The sequence below is a fragment of the Chiloscyllium punctatum genome, chromosome 18 (assembly GCF_047496795.1).
Source record: "Chiloscyllium punctatum isolate Juve2018m chromosome 18, sChiPun1.3, whole genome shotgun sequence".
Classification (NCBI taxonomy): domain Eukaryota; kingdom Metazoa; phylum Chordata; class Chondrichthyes; order Orectolobiformes; family Hemiscylliidae; genus Chiloscyllium; species Chiloscyllium punctatum.
This window is the reverse complement of record NC_092756.1, coordinates 72,832,816-72,848,154: the sequence shown is the minus strand read 5'-3', so window position 1 is coordinate 72,848,154 and position 15,339 is coordinate 72,832,816. Positions and strand designations below refer to the sequence as shown.

At 47.8% G+C, this 15,339-nt stretch overlaps 1 non-coding gene across 1 annotated transcript; it reads right to left on the bottom strand.

Annotated features, from left to right (window-relative positions):
* Positions 1-11,834: 11,834 nt before the first annotated feature.
* trnar-ucu (transfer RNA arginine (anticodon UCU)) lies at positions 11,835-11,907 on the bottom strand. Its single transcript has one exon. It is a non-coding gene; the product is annotated as a tRNA-Arg (tRNA).
* Between the last annotated feature and the right edge of the window lie 3,432 nt (positions 11,908-15,339).

Here is a 15,339-nt window from a genome sequence, read left to right as displayed (position 1 = left end):
TTTCTACGTCTTTGATATCCTCTGTTTGTTTTTGTCGTCTTCCCAATCTTCTGATATCCGAGTGATCTTGGCCACTTTGTAGACTCTCTCTTTCCCTATGATGCATTTCCTGACTTCCTTTGTTAGCCCTGGCTGTTTAATTCCCGCCCCCTGACGGATAATGTTTCTGCCAAGAGAAGACTGAGGGAGTTTGGGATCCAGTACTCTCTGAGGTATCCGGCGGTGCTCCGATAACCTTACATGGATCCGTACATCTCTTTGATACATCGGAGAAGGCAAGAGACTTTGTGGACAAATTAACCACATCTGAACAATTTATTATCTACAAATAGTGTTGTTTGGTTATGTCTTTGTTGTTTGTTAAAAAAACCGAGAAAGTCCAGTTGGAGCGTTCTTTTCCTTGTTTTCCCGATTGGTAATAATCCGGATTAAACTGTGTTTGGTGGCGGTTGAGATGTGTACTTTCAATTTCTAAGTGAAGTTATACCAGAGGATGGGTGGGGTATTTACCCCATCGATCTTAAATGGTTTTTTTCTTTATTCATATTGCTATTCTATGGTATATTTACTTTCTATTCTGCTTGTGTTTGTGGTACGGCTCTACCTAGAAGGAGGGAAACTGGTTGGGATGGCCAGATGCCCACTTATGGCAGTTTGGGATGGGTAGTTGCCCCCTTTGGGCAGGAGGTGAGTTTCCCTATTCAGCGCCATTGGCACTTTATATTGTGGTTTGTATTGCTTTTAATCTTTGATAGTTTTGGAGGTTTGTTAAAGGTCGTGGTTTCAGTTTATGTAGTTTTTATATGTGATGGATCATATGACATTCAGTCTCAGTGATTTGTGGTTCGTGTTCCTCCTCTCTGGAATTTAAATGTTACTGTAGAAGGTTATGGCTAATGACTTGATTAAATGTTGAACCTGGAATATCAAGGGAAGTCGAGGAGAAAGTGTGGACTGCAGATGCTGGTGATCAGAGCTGAAAATGTGTTGCTGGAAAAGCGCAGCAAGTCAGGCAGCATCTCAAGGAACAGGAGAATCGACGTTTCGGGCATCAGCCCTTCTTCAGGAATCAAGGGAAGTCTCTCACCAATTAAGAGGAAGAAGGTATTTTTGAGTCTTAGAAAGGAGAAAGTGGATATTCCTTTGTTACAGGAGACGCACTTGAATGACAGGGAGCATTTGAAACTACAGCAGAATGGCCTTGATCAGGTTTACTTCACATCATTTAATACCAGAAGGAGGGGAGTGGCTGTATTGGTGAGGAGGAATCTCCAGGTTAAGTTACTAGAGTGTGTTAAAAACACACACACACAGGAGGTTTGTAATTCTTATAGCCTTGATAAATGGGAAAAATATGGTTTTTAAATGTTTATTCCCCTCCAGCTCATCCCCTCAAGTTTTTGTTTTCTAAATTGATCAGTCTGGAGTCCTGGCATATCATTATAGGGGGAAATTTTAACTGTCTCATGGATCCCACAGTACAGAGGTTGCCCAAAGGCCCCCCCACCACGATACCCTCTATACAAACTAAACAATGAGTGGATCTGTGTGTGGAGTGAGGGTTGGTGGACATCTGGAGGTGTCTCCACCCTACAGGCAGGGATTTTACGGTTTTCTTTTCCAATCCACATAGATGTCACACCAGGATTGATTTTTTTCCAATCCCCGAGGCAACCCTGGACTTGGTGGCACCTTGTACGATCAGTAATATTGCCATCTCTGATCACACTCCAGTGTACCTGTTGGTTAAGATTAAGGACGTTACAGTGGGTCCAAGGCACTGGCAAATGGATCCCTTTATCCTCAAGGATAATACATTTGTGGAGCATTTCTCTCGGGAATTTTGGGCTTTCCTAGACATTAACTCACACTCGGTTAGTAGCCAATCCTTCCTTTCGGAAATTGCCAAAGCCTTTGCCAGTGGGTCAGTTATTTCCTACTCTGCCAGTAGGAGGCGGAAGAAGGGTGAGCAGCAGCATCTCCTTGAAGCACTGTTGAAAGCAGCTGAGAAGGCCTACTTTGACAGGCCCTCGTTGGTCAAGTTACAGAGGATTACGGCGCTGCGGTCTGCATTGAATTCCGTGCTCACGCAGACAGCAAAGAATGAGCTTCCTTTTGCAAAGCAAAGGTTATATGATCATGGAGACAGGTCTGGCAAATACTGAGCATATCTCACTAGGAAAAGGAGAGCCCCTCAAGCCATTACGGTGATTAGGGAAGGGTCTGGGAACCGAACATGTGACTCCAAAAAGATTAATGTGTCATTCCAGAGATTTTACTCTAAGTTATACCAATCTGAGGTTTGTGAGAAGGGGTGGGCCAAAATAGAGGCTTTATTCAAGGATCTGGAGCTCCTGGATGTGACCCCTGAACAAGAGTCTTTTCTCAATGCCCCTTTATCAGAGCAAGAGGTGCAGGAGGCTGTGAAGCAGCTTCAGAGTGGTAAGGCACCCGGTCCTGATGGACTTCCCAGCGAATTCTAGAAGGAATTTATAAACATATTGTCAGGCCCGATATTCAACATGTTTAATGACCCACACAGCCATGTTTGTCTCCTGCCATCTCTGAGAGAGGCCAGTATTTCGCGAATTCTTAAAAAAGGGAAGGTCCCGGGGGACTGTGCTTCTTACAGGCCCATTTCACTCTTAAAGGTGGACTTTAAAATCCTCTCCAAGACCCTTGTGTTCAGGCTGGAGACTGTGTTACCTTCTATTGTTAAAGAGGACCAGACGGGCTTCATAAAGGGCCGCAGATCCTCCAATAATGTTAGGAGGCTGCTTAATGTAATTCAAGTGTGTCAACTACAGTCAATATAGGGATTGGTGATTTCTCTAGATACAGAGAAGGCGTTTGACCGAGTTGAGAGGGTGAACCTTTTCTATACTCTGGAGCGGTTTGTTTTGGGTGAAGTTTTTATAAGATGGGTAAAGGTTCTCCACAATGACCCTCTCACTGCAATCATCACCAACAGGGTGTGATCAAGCAATTTTAACATTTTTGGGGTCAGCCGGCAGGTCTGTTCCCTTTCCCCACTGCTTTTTACAGTGAGGATTGAATCATTGGTGGAGGGCATTCATAGGGATCCCAATATATCAGCTCCAGACGTGGGGTCACATTTACATCAGAGTTTATTGTATGTGGACGATGTCCTCATTCTTTTGTCAAATTGAGCAGTTTCAGTCCCTCGCCTGTTAGCATGCATCTGTGTGTTTGGCATCTTTTTGGGGGACAAGATTAATCTTGCAAAATCAGAGGCTATGCCTCTGGGTGGTCTTATGAAAGTGTTAAGTCTCGAGGGTGAATATCGATTCCCATTTAAATGGTCACAGGGGGGTTTTGTGTTTTTGAGCATGTTCATTACTCCAGTTCTGAATCGGCTGTTCAATGCCAATTTTGTTCAATTATTTGACAAAATCAAAGAAGACCTTCAAAGATGGAGGTGCTATTGCCATAACCCAATAGTTATCGATACTGTTAAAGCACGGAGGGCAATTCGGCAGAGGGAAGGCAATATTGGCAAGACATCTTCTCTTACACCGGGTATGCCGGGTTTTCAACCGGGTATGATAGATTCAGGATCCAAACATTGGGCAGTTAGGGGTGTGTCTTGTGCGGGTGATTTGTTTGTGGGAGACACAATGATGTCCTTCGATCAGTTCGCACAGAAACACAAGCTACCGAACAGGGACCTCTTTTGTTTATTTCAAGTTAGAGATTTTATTCAAACAAAGACGAAACTTTTGACTGATCCCTCCAAGTCCGAGATAGAGAGAGGGGTGATTTAGCCCCATATCCTGCAGACTCCACAAAGTTCTGTACTTTTCTGACACAACATCCCACCAAACCCAACACAGACCTGGGGACGCTTCCAGGGGAGATGAGAAACCGACTTGACATCAGAGAAAGAAGATCAGCCATGAAGACAAGGCTTAAAAGTTAGCCATCCCAGATGGGACTTGAACCCACAATCCCAGGCTGAGGAGGTCAGTGCCTTATCCATTAGACCACTGGGGCCACATGTGTAAAGTTAAAATGGCAGCCTGTAAATACTGCACCCTGAACCTCTCATATTGTGTTCTTCTCTGAGTTTTAGACTCACACTGATTGGTTGTTCCCCCTTCCATCTCACGCTAAATCATTGGCTGCTTGATAAAATTGATCTTACCTCACATTTCTCCCCAAATGGACAGATGAGAAATCCACCAAACTCCAACTTTGCACAACTCAAGTCTGGGGAAAATGGAGCAGACAGGAAAATAGCAAAGGGCTCAATGTTATTTTGTGCAGCACTTTCAAGATATTTGCAGTTAGTGAGAAAGGAGGAAGTAGAGATGTTGCAAAACGCTGCAGTGAGGACAATTCAACAGGATCTTAGCAGGCATTCAGCCCATTGGGGCTGTGCTGTCTCTTTCAGACAATTCACCCCAAGATCTCCCAAACCCTGGAATTACCTTGTGAAAGTTTCTACTAAAGAGCATTTTCCATAATCTCGAAGCAGGCAAGTGAGTTTTAACGGAGCAGTTGAAAAATCCAGTCAATTTGGATTGAGATGGAGTTGATATGGGATGAAAATCAGCCACCACAATCACCAGGCTTAAAACGTCAACACCCCAAAAGGGATTTGATCCTCCAATCCACTACATCAGAAGCTACAGTCTTACCCATTAAGCCACAAAAACTCAGTGACAATACTCTACTGGGAATAGTTGATCTTAAACGAGTGCTACAGCCGAGCATATTCCAAGATCTGTCACGACACACTGAGGGATACACTAAAGTTTCGGGCAGCTGCTGCCAAGGTGTAACAGGGAAACAACACAGTCTCAGGTCTTTCTGACAAATGATCACATCGTCCTTTCAGTTCTCAGACCCTCTTGGTGCCTGACAATGAACAGAGAACATTTCCTGCCCAAGTACAAAATGCCGGTTTTTTTTCACGACACAGAACTTTGAGAAATGTCAAAATTCCAGTGCTTTGTTGGTTCTTTTCTCTCTGCATAGACTGTACACAAGTGATTTAGAACCTTTGTCTGCATTTCTATTTGATTTTTTATGAATAAAGTATATTTTTAAAATAAACAAAATCTGGAGAGAGAGAGATCTGCCCTAACTTGCGAGACACCCCTTTGTGGAAGAGAGCCAGCCCTATATCGGGACAGGAAGGAGATTCCAATGGCCCAGCATGGATTGTTCCAGTTAATACCCTCGCCTCCTTGACCACAAAGTGAAGTGGGAGATGGCACAGGGCAGGGTGACACTAGGCACACGGACACACAAGATGGCCGCTGAGCCATAAGTTGACCACTTGGCACACAAGATGGCCGCCGGACCACAATATGGAGAGACACAGCAGAGCAAACACAGACACTGCCTGTTGCCACCAGAATGCCAACACAATGCACTCACAACCAAGTTGATTAGTTTAAGGCGGATGGGAGAGACAATACACATGAATAACATACACTGCCCGCCGAAGGGTCTGGGTCAGACAACACCTTTGATAGAAATGCTAACTGTTAGATACAGACTCAATACAGAGTGATAATAGCCAGGGCTGCAGTAATCGGCCTTCTCAGGAAGAGCGATTAGCGCCTATTACTACAGCAACAGACTTCCGCGCAGACGCTGAAACTGACAACAACTGCACTGAAATTAACAAAGGCCACACTGGAACTGACAATAACTGCACCAAAACGTTCAAGGATTCCGCAATGTTTACAATAAACAAGCCATGTTACAGAGACAATAACCTCATCACTGACCGATTATATCACAAAATGTATCACAGTATCTTGACCATGTGCTCCGGTTTGAGAGAAGAATCACAGCTGACCACTGTGCTGTTGGTGCTGCTCTCTCCCCGGAGCTCCGGGATTTCCTTGGACAATAAACTCTGTTGGTGAACCCCGACTCTGACTCAGGGGCTGGTGATTTTCAGCAGTTGCCTTCCCACAAATGTTCTCTGTTCATTGTCAGGCACCAAGAGGGTCTGTGAATTGAAAGAATGATGTGATAATTTGTCAGAAAGACCTGAGACTGTGTTGTTTCCCTGTTACACCTTGGCAGCAGCTGACCGAAACTTTAGTGTATCCCTCAACATATCATCTGAGATATTGGAACATGCTGGGCTGTAACGCTCGCTTGATGCCAAGACTTTACACTGGCAAATGGCTATGTGTGCCCTAGTAGCATATTGGGTAAACCACTGTCCTCCTAAGTGTGGGATTGTGGGTTTAAATTCCCTCTGGGCTGCTCACGTTTTAAGCTTGGTCTTTGTAGCTGACTTTTGGCCCATGATTCCTGAAGAAGGGCTGATGCCCGAAACCTCAATTCTCCTGCTCCTTGGCTGCTGCCTGACCTGCTGCGCTTTTCCAGCAACACATTTTCAGCTCTGATCTCCAGCATCTGCAGTCCTCACTTTCTCCTCGACTTTTGTCCCATGCCAACTTTATCACGATCCAAATTGACTGCATTTTTCAACTACTCTGTTCAAAATCACTGTGCCTGTGTTGAGATTATGGCGAATGATGTGAAATAGAAACTTGCACAAGGCAATTCCAGGATTTGGGAGATCTTGGGGAGAATTGTCAGAAAGAGACAGCGTAGCCACAATGGGCTGAATGCCCGCTAAGATTCTGTTGATTTAGAACATAGAACATAGAACATAGAACAGTACAGCACCGAACAGGCCCTTCAGCCCACGATGTTGTGTTGATCATTGATCCTCATGTATGCACCCTCAAATGTCTGTGACCATATGCATGTCCAGCAGTTTCTTAAATGTCCCCATTGACCTTGCTTCCAGAACTGTTGCTGGCAACGCATTCCATGCTCTCAAAACTCTCTTTGTAAAGAACCCGGCTCTGACATCCCCTCTATACTTTCCTCCAACCAGCTTAAAATTATGACCCCTGGTGTTAGCCATTTCTGCCCTGGGAAATAGTCTCTGGCTATCGACTCTATCCATGCCTCTCATTATCTTGTATACCTCAATTAGGTCCCCTCTCGTCCTCCTTTCCTCCAATGAGAAAAGTCTGATCGCAGTCAACCTCTCTGCATAAGATAAGCCCTCCAGTCCAGGCAGCATCCTGGTAAACCTCCTCTGAACCCTCTCCAAAGCATCCACATCTTTCCTATAATAGGGCGACCAGAACTGGACACAGTATTCCAAGTGCGGTCTAACCAAAGAAAGCATTTGTCCTCAATGCAACTTTTTCCAACATCTCCACCTACTTCCTCCCCACTAACTGCAAATATCTTGAAAGCGTTGTACAAAATAACATTGAACCCTTTGCTATTTTCCTGTCTGCTCCATTTCCCTCAGATGTGAGTTGTGCAATGTTGGAGTTTGGTTGGTTTCTTGTCTGTCCGTTTCGGGACAAATGTGAAGTGAGATTGATTTATCAAGCAGCCAATTTTTTAGCATGAGATGGAAGTTGTAAAAAAGAATCAGTGAGAGTATAAAACTGAGAAAAACACAATATGAGCCATCAGGGTGCAGTATTTAAAGGCTGCCAGTTTAACAGCAAACATGTAGACCCAGTGGCCTAATGGATAAGATATTGGGCTCGTAAACCAGGGATTGGGGGGTCAAACCCTATCCTGACTGGCTAACTTTCATCGGTTTCCCTCTCTGAACTTTACTTCTAATCTACATTATAAACATCCCCATGTCTGCATTCAGTTGATGGGAAGTGCTGTCCAACATGAACTTGCACAAAGTTGTCGGGGATCTGCAGGATTGGGTCGAAATTGCCTGAAAGAGACAGCAGAGCCACAATGGGGAAAGAACTGCTGAGATTCTCCTGGAGCTGGCATGGTGACTCGCAGTGTCAGGGACCTGGCTTTGATTCCTCCCTTGGGTGTCTGTTTGTGTCGAGTTTGCACATTCTCTCCATGGGGTACTCGGAGTGCATTGTGTTCCTCCCACAGCCCAAAGATGTGTAGGTTCGGTGGATTGGTTTTGGGGAATGCAGGGTGAGAGGATAGGGATTGGGCCTGGATGGGATGCTCTTCAGAGGCTGAGTGTGGACTTGCTGGGGTGAATGGCTTGTCCCCCTCACTCTAGGGCTTTTCTGAAACAAGTTTGGAGTCGGTGGTCAGAGCTCTGCTGCAGATCCCAGTGAAGGCTTTGCTAAGGGATTGGCATCCAGGTGTGTGTTCATATCCTTCTTTTCCCTGATCTTCCAGAATGTTCTGTAGCTTTGGCCAAAGGGGTCATGAGCTGGGTTCACATCATCCAATGGGGTCACATTGCCAAGTGTTCGACAACGGATTTCCTCAGACTGACACTTCCAGTCATCGAGTCATAGAGATGTACAGCACAGAAACACACCCTCGGTCCAACCCGTCCATGCTGAACAGATATCCCAACACAATCTAGTCCCACCTGCCAGCACCCGGCCCATCTCCCTCCAAACTCTTCCTATTCATATACCCATCCAGATGCCTTTTAAATGATGTAATTGTACCAGCCTCCACCACTTCCTCTGGCAGCTCATTCCACACACACACACCACCCTCTGCCTGAAAAAGTTGCCCCTTAGGTCTCTTTTTTCTCTTTTCCCTCTCACTCTAAACCTAAACCCTCTAGTTCTGGAGTCCCCCACCCCAGGGAAAAGACCTTGGCGGTTTACCCTATTCATGCTCCTCATGATTTTATAAACCTCTGTAAGGTCACCCCTCAGCCTCCGATGCTTGGATCCTATCCTTAGAGGAACTGGTATCAGCTTCCATCACTGTGACTGTGTGTTCAACCTCATCCGTCCTCTTTTCCAGGTCTCCCAGCTGCTGTTCATGCTTCTGCAGCATGATCGAGATCGGGGCCAGCTTCACCTCTATCTGCTTCCCCAACATCTCGCGAGATTTCGTGAGCTCCTTCCCCAGGGCCTGGTAGGTAATCGAGTCCGAGGATCCTGCAGGCTGGGCCGGGGGCCTGGCCCCGGACACTGCTCCTCCCTTCTTCAACATCCCTGGACGATGAAAACGCAGGTAAGTTGATTTTTTACAATGTCCTGGGACTCCACAATCTTTTCAGAGTCCCAGGATATCGCGATGGTCTGGATTGGGCGGGATAGAAATTCTTCCCCCTTGTGCTGTGGTGCGAAGCTCTGCAACATGATCGTCTGAGATCACCGCCATCTTGGATCCCCAGAGTGCAGTGAGAGAATAAAACTCAGAAAAACACACAATGAGAGGTCAGGGTGCAGTATTTAAAGGCTGCCATTTATGTTTTATATGTGCAGCCCCAGTGGCCTAATGGGTAAAGCATTAGCCACCCTAAACCAGGGATTGTGGGTTCAAGTCCCATCTTGGGTGTCTGAATCTTCCTTATGTGTCATTAATCTGTAATCCACTTTGCAAACATGTCCATGTCTACATTCAGTTGATGGGATGTGGTGTCCCATGTGAACTGAGACAAAACTTTTGGGGATCTGCAGGATTAAGGCTGAATTCCCTGAAAGAGACAGGACAGTCACAATGGCTGAAAACCTGCTGAGATTCTCCTGGGGATGGCATGGTGGCTCAGTGGGTAGCACTGCTGCCTCACAGTGTCAGGGACCTGGCTTTGATTCCTCCCTTGGGTGTCTGTTTGTGTCGAGTTTGCACATTCTCTCCATGGGGTACTCTGGGTGCTTTGGTTTCCTCCCACAGCCCAAAGATGTGCACGTTCGGTGGATTGGCTTTGGGGAATGCAGGGGGAGAGGATAGGGGTTAGGCCTGGCTGGGATGCTCTTCAGAGGGTCAGTGTGGATGTGATGGTCTGAATGGCCTCCTCCCACCCCACTCTAGGGCTTCTCTGAACAAGTTTGGAGCAGATGGTCAAAGGCCCAGTCAAGGCTTCGTGAAGGGACTGCCATCCAGGTGTGTGTCCCTATGCTCCTTTTCCCTGATCTTCCCGAATGTTCAAATCAACCTCATCACATTAAAGATATTTGTTTCTTGTCTTAATGAGAAGGGATTTGCCTTCAAGAGCACAAAGGTTTTGGATGTTGTCTCTTGAGGTTTGCTGATGAAACCGTTGATGTGCAGGGCCAACTGTAGATAATGGCAGAGACACTCTCCAGTGGTGACTGTCAGCGTTACCAGTCGTGAAGACTTCATCCAAGAAACTGACGGTGATCTTGACCGCAGTCTCACCACGGCCTGCAAATCACAATCGGCTTAACCAGACTCAAGATCTAAAGAGAAACCAAGAACATCTCACCGATATTACCATGAAGGTTGGTCCCAGCAAAGGATCAACAGCAAGACCGCAAAAACACATTTCATATCTCTCTCTGCTGGAACATTCTGCTGTCTTTCTCCATTGAAATAATATCCAGCTGCTTTATTCTTCCTAACAAAGTGTATGACCTCACACATTCCCACATTGCCTTTCATTTGCTGCGTTTTTGGCTACTCCCTTAACCCATCCATCTCCCTCTGTAAACTCTGTGAGTCAGCCTCAGCAGTTGCCTTCCCACAAATGTTTGTCCAATCTGTGGATGTGGCACTCCAAGTTCTCCAACAATGGCCTAACTACCTTACCTCTCCAACATAGCCTCCTTGCAATTGTATTCAATACCTTGACTAAGAAAGGTAAGGGCCCAAATGCATAGCCACAGCCACATCAGTTCCAACCTTGAACACCCAGATTTCAATCATTTCCATTGACATATTGGACCTTATCATAAAGACCAAACATGCAGGTAATCTGGGGTTCAGCTGGTAATGTTGACAGAATATAGCTTAGACTGATACCAACACAACCAAAACAGAAGTTGCTTTGTCCATAGATAGGTAGGCCCATCTGTTGGAGCCCCAGTGATCTCATGGGTAAGGCACTAACTTTCTAAACCAGAGATTGTGGGCTCAAATCTTATTTGGGGTTTTGATTTTGTTGAAATCTTCACTGTGCAGCTGATCTCAATCCTGTGTGGTCACGTGACCATGGGAACAAAATCAGGCATTCTCAATTGATCCTCAGCAGGAGAAATTTGACCTGACAGAAAATTGTCCAAACTAAATTAAACAGCAGCTATCAGCTCCAGAGAACAGTGCAACTAAGATCAAAGAGTTACAAAGATTCAAGAAGAACCAGTTCCAACCAGACTGAGGGTTGTATATTGGAGAAGTGTCAGCCTGAGACAATCCACTTGAAAGCTCCTGGCTTGACAACAGTTAAGTGTATTGGTGTGACCCCATTGGATGATGTGAACCCAGCTCATGACCGTATTGGCCAAAGCCACAGAAGATTCTGGAAGATCAGAGAAAAGTAGGGTAGGAACACACACCTGGATGCCAGTCCCTTCGCGAAGCGTTGACTGGGCCTTGCAGTGGAGCTCTGACCATCTGCTCCAAACTTGTTCAGAGAAGCCCTAGAGTGGGGTGGGAGGAGGCCATTCAGTCCATCATGTCCCCACTGACACTCTGAAGAGCATCCCATCCAGGCCCAACCCCTATCCTCTCACCCTGCACTCCCCAAAGCCAATCCACTGAACCTGCACATCTTTTGGACTGAGGGAGGAAACCAAACCACCGGAGTACCCCATGGAGAGAATGTGCAAACTCGACACAAATAGTCACCCAAGGGAGGAATCAAAGCCAGGTCCCTGACACTGTGAGGCAGCAGTGCTACCCAATGAGCCACCATGCCATCCCCAGGAGAATCTCAGCAGGTTTTCAGCCATTGTGACTATGCTTTCTCTTTCAGACGATTCACCTCAATCCTACAAATTCATGCAAAACTTGCGCAAGAAGATGTGGGGCACCACTTCCCATCAACTGAATGCAGACATGGAGATTTTCCCAAAGTAGATTAAAAATCAAGTTGACAAAGGGCAAGTGACTGACACCCCAGATGGGACTCGAACCCACAATCCCTGGCTTAGAAGGCCAGTGCCATATCCATTAGGCCACTGGGGCCACACAGCAGGCTGAAAATCACAGCCTTTATGTACTGCACCCGACCTCTCATACTGTGTGTTTCTGAGTGTTATCCTCTCACTGATTGTTTTTGACCCCTACCATCTCATGCGAAATTGTTGGCTGCTTGATTAATCAATCTCACTTCCCATTTGTCCCCAAACGGACAGACGAGAAAATCAACCAATCTCCAACTTTGCACAACTCAAGTCTGAGGAATATGGAGCAGACAAGAAAATAGCAAAGGGCTCAATGTTACTTTGTGCAGCACCTTGAAGATATTTGCAGTTAGTGGGGAAGGAGTAAGTGGAGATGTTGCAAACAGCTGCATTGAGGACAAATCAACAGACACGTATCGTCCTTGAGACCCTTCGGGAAAAGGAGAGGGCGGATCCTGTCGAGCGGTTCCCTGAGCAGACTGTCAAAGCCATTTGGCAGAATGCCTCATCGCCAGAACTTTCCAACAAGCACCAAGACATGGCTTGGCTGGTGGTGAGAAGGGCTCTGCCTGTGAGATCCTTTATGCACGCCTGGACTCTCTGCCGCACCGCACGCTGCCCTCGAAGTGGCTGCGGGGGGGACGAGACTGTCACACATCTCCTTCTGGAATGTGCCTATGCAGAGGAAGTCTGGAGAGGAATGCAGTGGTGCTTGTCGAGGTTCGTCCCGAGCAGCGCCGTGACGCGGGACTCCGTGCTCTACGGCCTGTTCCCCGGGACTCACACCAAGATGAACATTAACTGCGCCTGGAGGATCATCAACTCGGTGAAGGACGCTCTCTGGGCGGTCCAAAACCTGTTGGTCTTCCAGCTGAAGGAGTTGACCCCGACCGAGTGTTGCAGACTGGCACATTCCAAGGTCCAAGACTACGTGCTGAGGGACGCGCTGAAGCTTGGGGCAGCTGCCGCCAAGGCGCGGTGGGGAAAGACCACCGTGTAAGATCGGCCTGCCTAAAGAAGAACAGGGGGCCCATGCAGATGTTTTTTTGGGCTCTGCTGATGCCTCAGCCAAATATATGTATATGTACAAGATTGAAAAATGCACAGGATTGTAAATGACAAGGATAAATTCGAATCTGTGTTTGTAAATATGGACATATGTATGGCATGATCAAATGCACAGACCATCAAATCATTTTATGAATAAAGTATATTTTTGAAATAAAAAAAAAGAGGGAGGAAACCAAAGCACCCGGAGTACCCCATGGGGGGAATGTGCAAACTCGACACAAACAGACACCCAAGGGAGGAATCAAAGCCAGGTCCCTCACACTGAGGCAGCAGTGCTACCCACTGAGCCAACATGCCATCCCCAGGAGAATCTCAGCAGGTTTTCAGTCATTGTGACTGTGCTGTCTCTTTCAGACGATTCACCCCAATATCCTGCATATCCTCAACATTCTGTGTTTTTCTGACACAAGGTGCCACCAACCCAACACCGAGCTGGGGACCTTTCTAGAGAAGATGAGGAATTGACTTGACCTCAGACGAAGATCAGCCACGAAGACAAGGGTTAAAGGTCAGACACCCAAGATGGGACTTGAACCCACAATCCCTGGCTGCGGAGGCCAGTGCCTTATCCATTAGGCCACAGGGACCACATATGTGATAATAAAATGGCAGCTTTTAAGTTTTGTTTTCCAAGAACACACTGACTGTGGCTCAGCCAGCACAGAGTCAGTGCCCTGGACTGAGGGGATTCTAAATCTCCAGGTTATATATGTTTTTCTCTTTACCCCGGCACTGCTGCCTAACTGTGGTAGTGCTTATATTTTCCCCAGCCCCCATGTTGTGTGTGTGCAGGTGTGAGACACAGTGAAAGACAACAGATGGACAAATCTTTATTCAATTCCCACCATCAGGAAGAAAGGAAACACCCAAGTGGCCAGTGACAAGCATCAAAGGGCAATGCTGTGTGACCAAACAGTGAGGGGGAGGGCACTCTCTGAACAGCTCAAGGATGTTGGTAGACACTGCGTGCTCCTTCTCCAGGGACACCCGGGCTCGAACGTAACCGCGGAAGAGGGTCAGGCGATTGACCCGAACAACCAGTTTGGCCAGGCCCAGGAGTAGACCCACGAGGAGATCCTCTGACCAACCCTCCCCCCTCGGCACTGGGTGCCCAATGATGGGGAGTGTGGGGTTGAAGTCCAACCAGAAACGGAGGAGAAGGTTTCCCAGAAAGCTAAAAAGGGAGTGCAAGCGCCCTGTTCCATGGACTCCACAGCACCACAGAACAAGCAGTTGGGCTGGGAGTCCGTGAACCACCGCAATCTGCGGACTGCCGCGTGCAATACCCTCCAACCCAGATCCCCGTGAGAAAGGGGGAGGACTCCCATGTAGAGAGCCCTTCACTGGGGATGGTCCCCACCGCCCGGTGGTAAATGGGCACGCCAGGGTGTGTCCGGGAGGTGGATGAGGGTGTGCAGCAGCAGTCTGGACAGGGCCCTCTGTGATACACCCCTGAAAGGGACAAAACTAAAACTCTAGAGACAGCTCAGGTTGTGGGGCACAGTCTCCCGCAGGAAATACAGGACCCTGGGGCCAATGTGAAATTCCGTCCGGGCAGGAGTGAGTGCAGACGGGATCCCACCGCACACCTGAGCATCCTCCAACTGGGGCACTACGTGGGGTCTGAGCACCGTCGTTTTAAGGCGTCAGATGGTGGTGGCCACGTATCGGACGTCTACCGCTGCCCTGCTCGCTATATCCTGCGGCAGCGTCCAGCCCAGGCCCCCACCATCCAGCACGTCCCCGACCCTGGTCACCCTCACAGTCCCGGCCCTCCCCTCCGACAGTCACTCGAACCCACGAGTACGGAGGTGTGGATTCCTGAGCAACGTCTCCCTGACGACAGCCGCTACTCCTGCCGGAGGGTAGGCGTGACGCGATTCGACCATGTTCCAGACCGTGAGCAGGTCCTGGTAAAAGACAGGCAGTGTCCTGAGAGTGACCTCCAAACCATCACGGTCGCTGAGCAGGAGCTGAGTCTCGTAGTTGAGGTTACGCACCTGGTGGAAAAAGTACGTCGCCAGGGCCCCCCGCCCAGGGGGGGGCTCAATGTAAAGGTATCGCTGCAAGGTCTGAAGGTGGAACGTCGCTACCTGGGTGTGAACGCACACCAGCGACTGACCGTCCCCCTCAATATGGAGACTCAGGACCTGCGCAGTGACCCAGTGCATCTTTTTGTCCCAGAAGAAGTGAACCAACATTCTCTGGATGTCAGCGACAAAACCAGGAGGAGGGACCAAAGTGACCAGCCAGTACCACAGCATGGCAGGCACCAGCTGGTTTATGACCAACACTCGACTCCTGTGAGACAGCACTCGGAGCAGTCCTGTCCAGAGGCCTAGGCGAGGTGAGACTTTGGCCTCCAGCTCCTGCCAGTTCCCCGGCCAGGATTCCTCAGCTGGGCTGAGGTAGACCCCCAGGT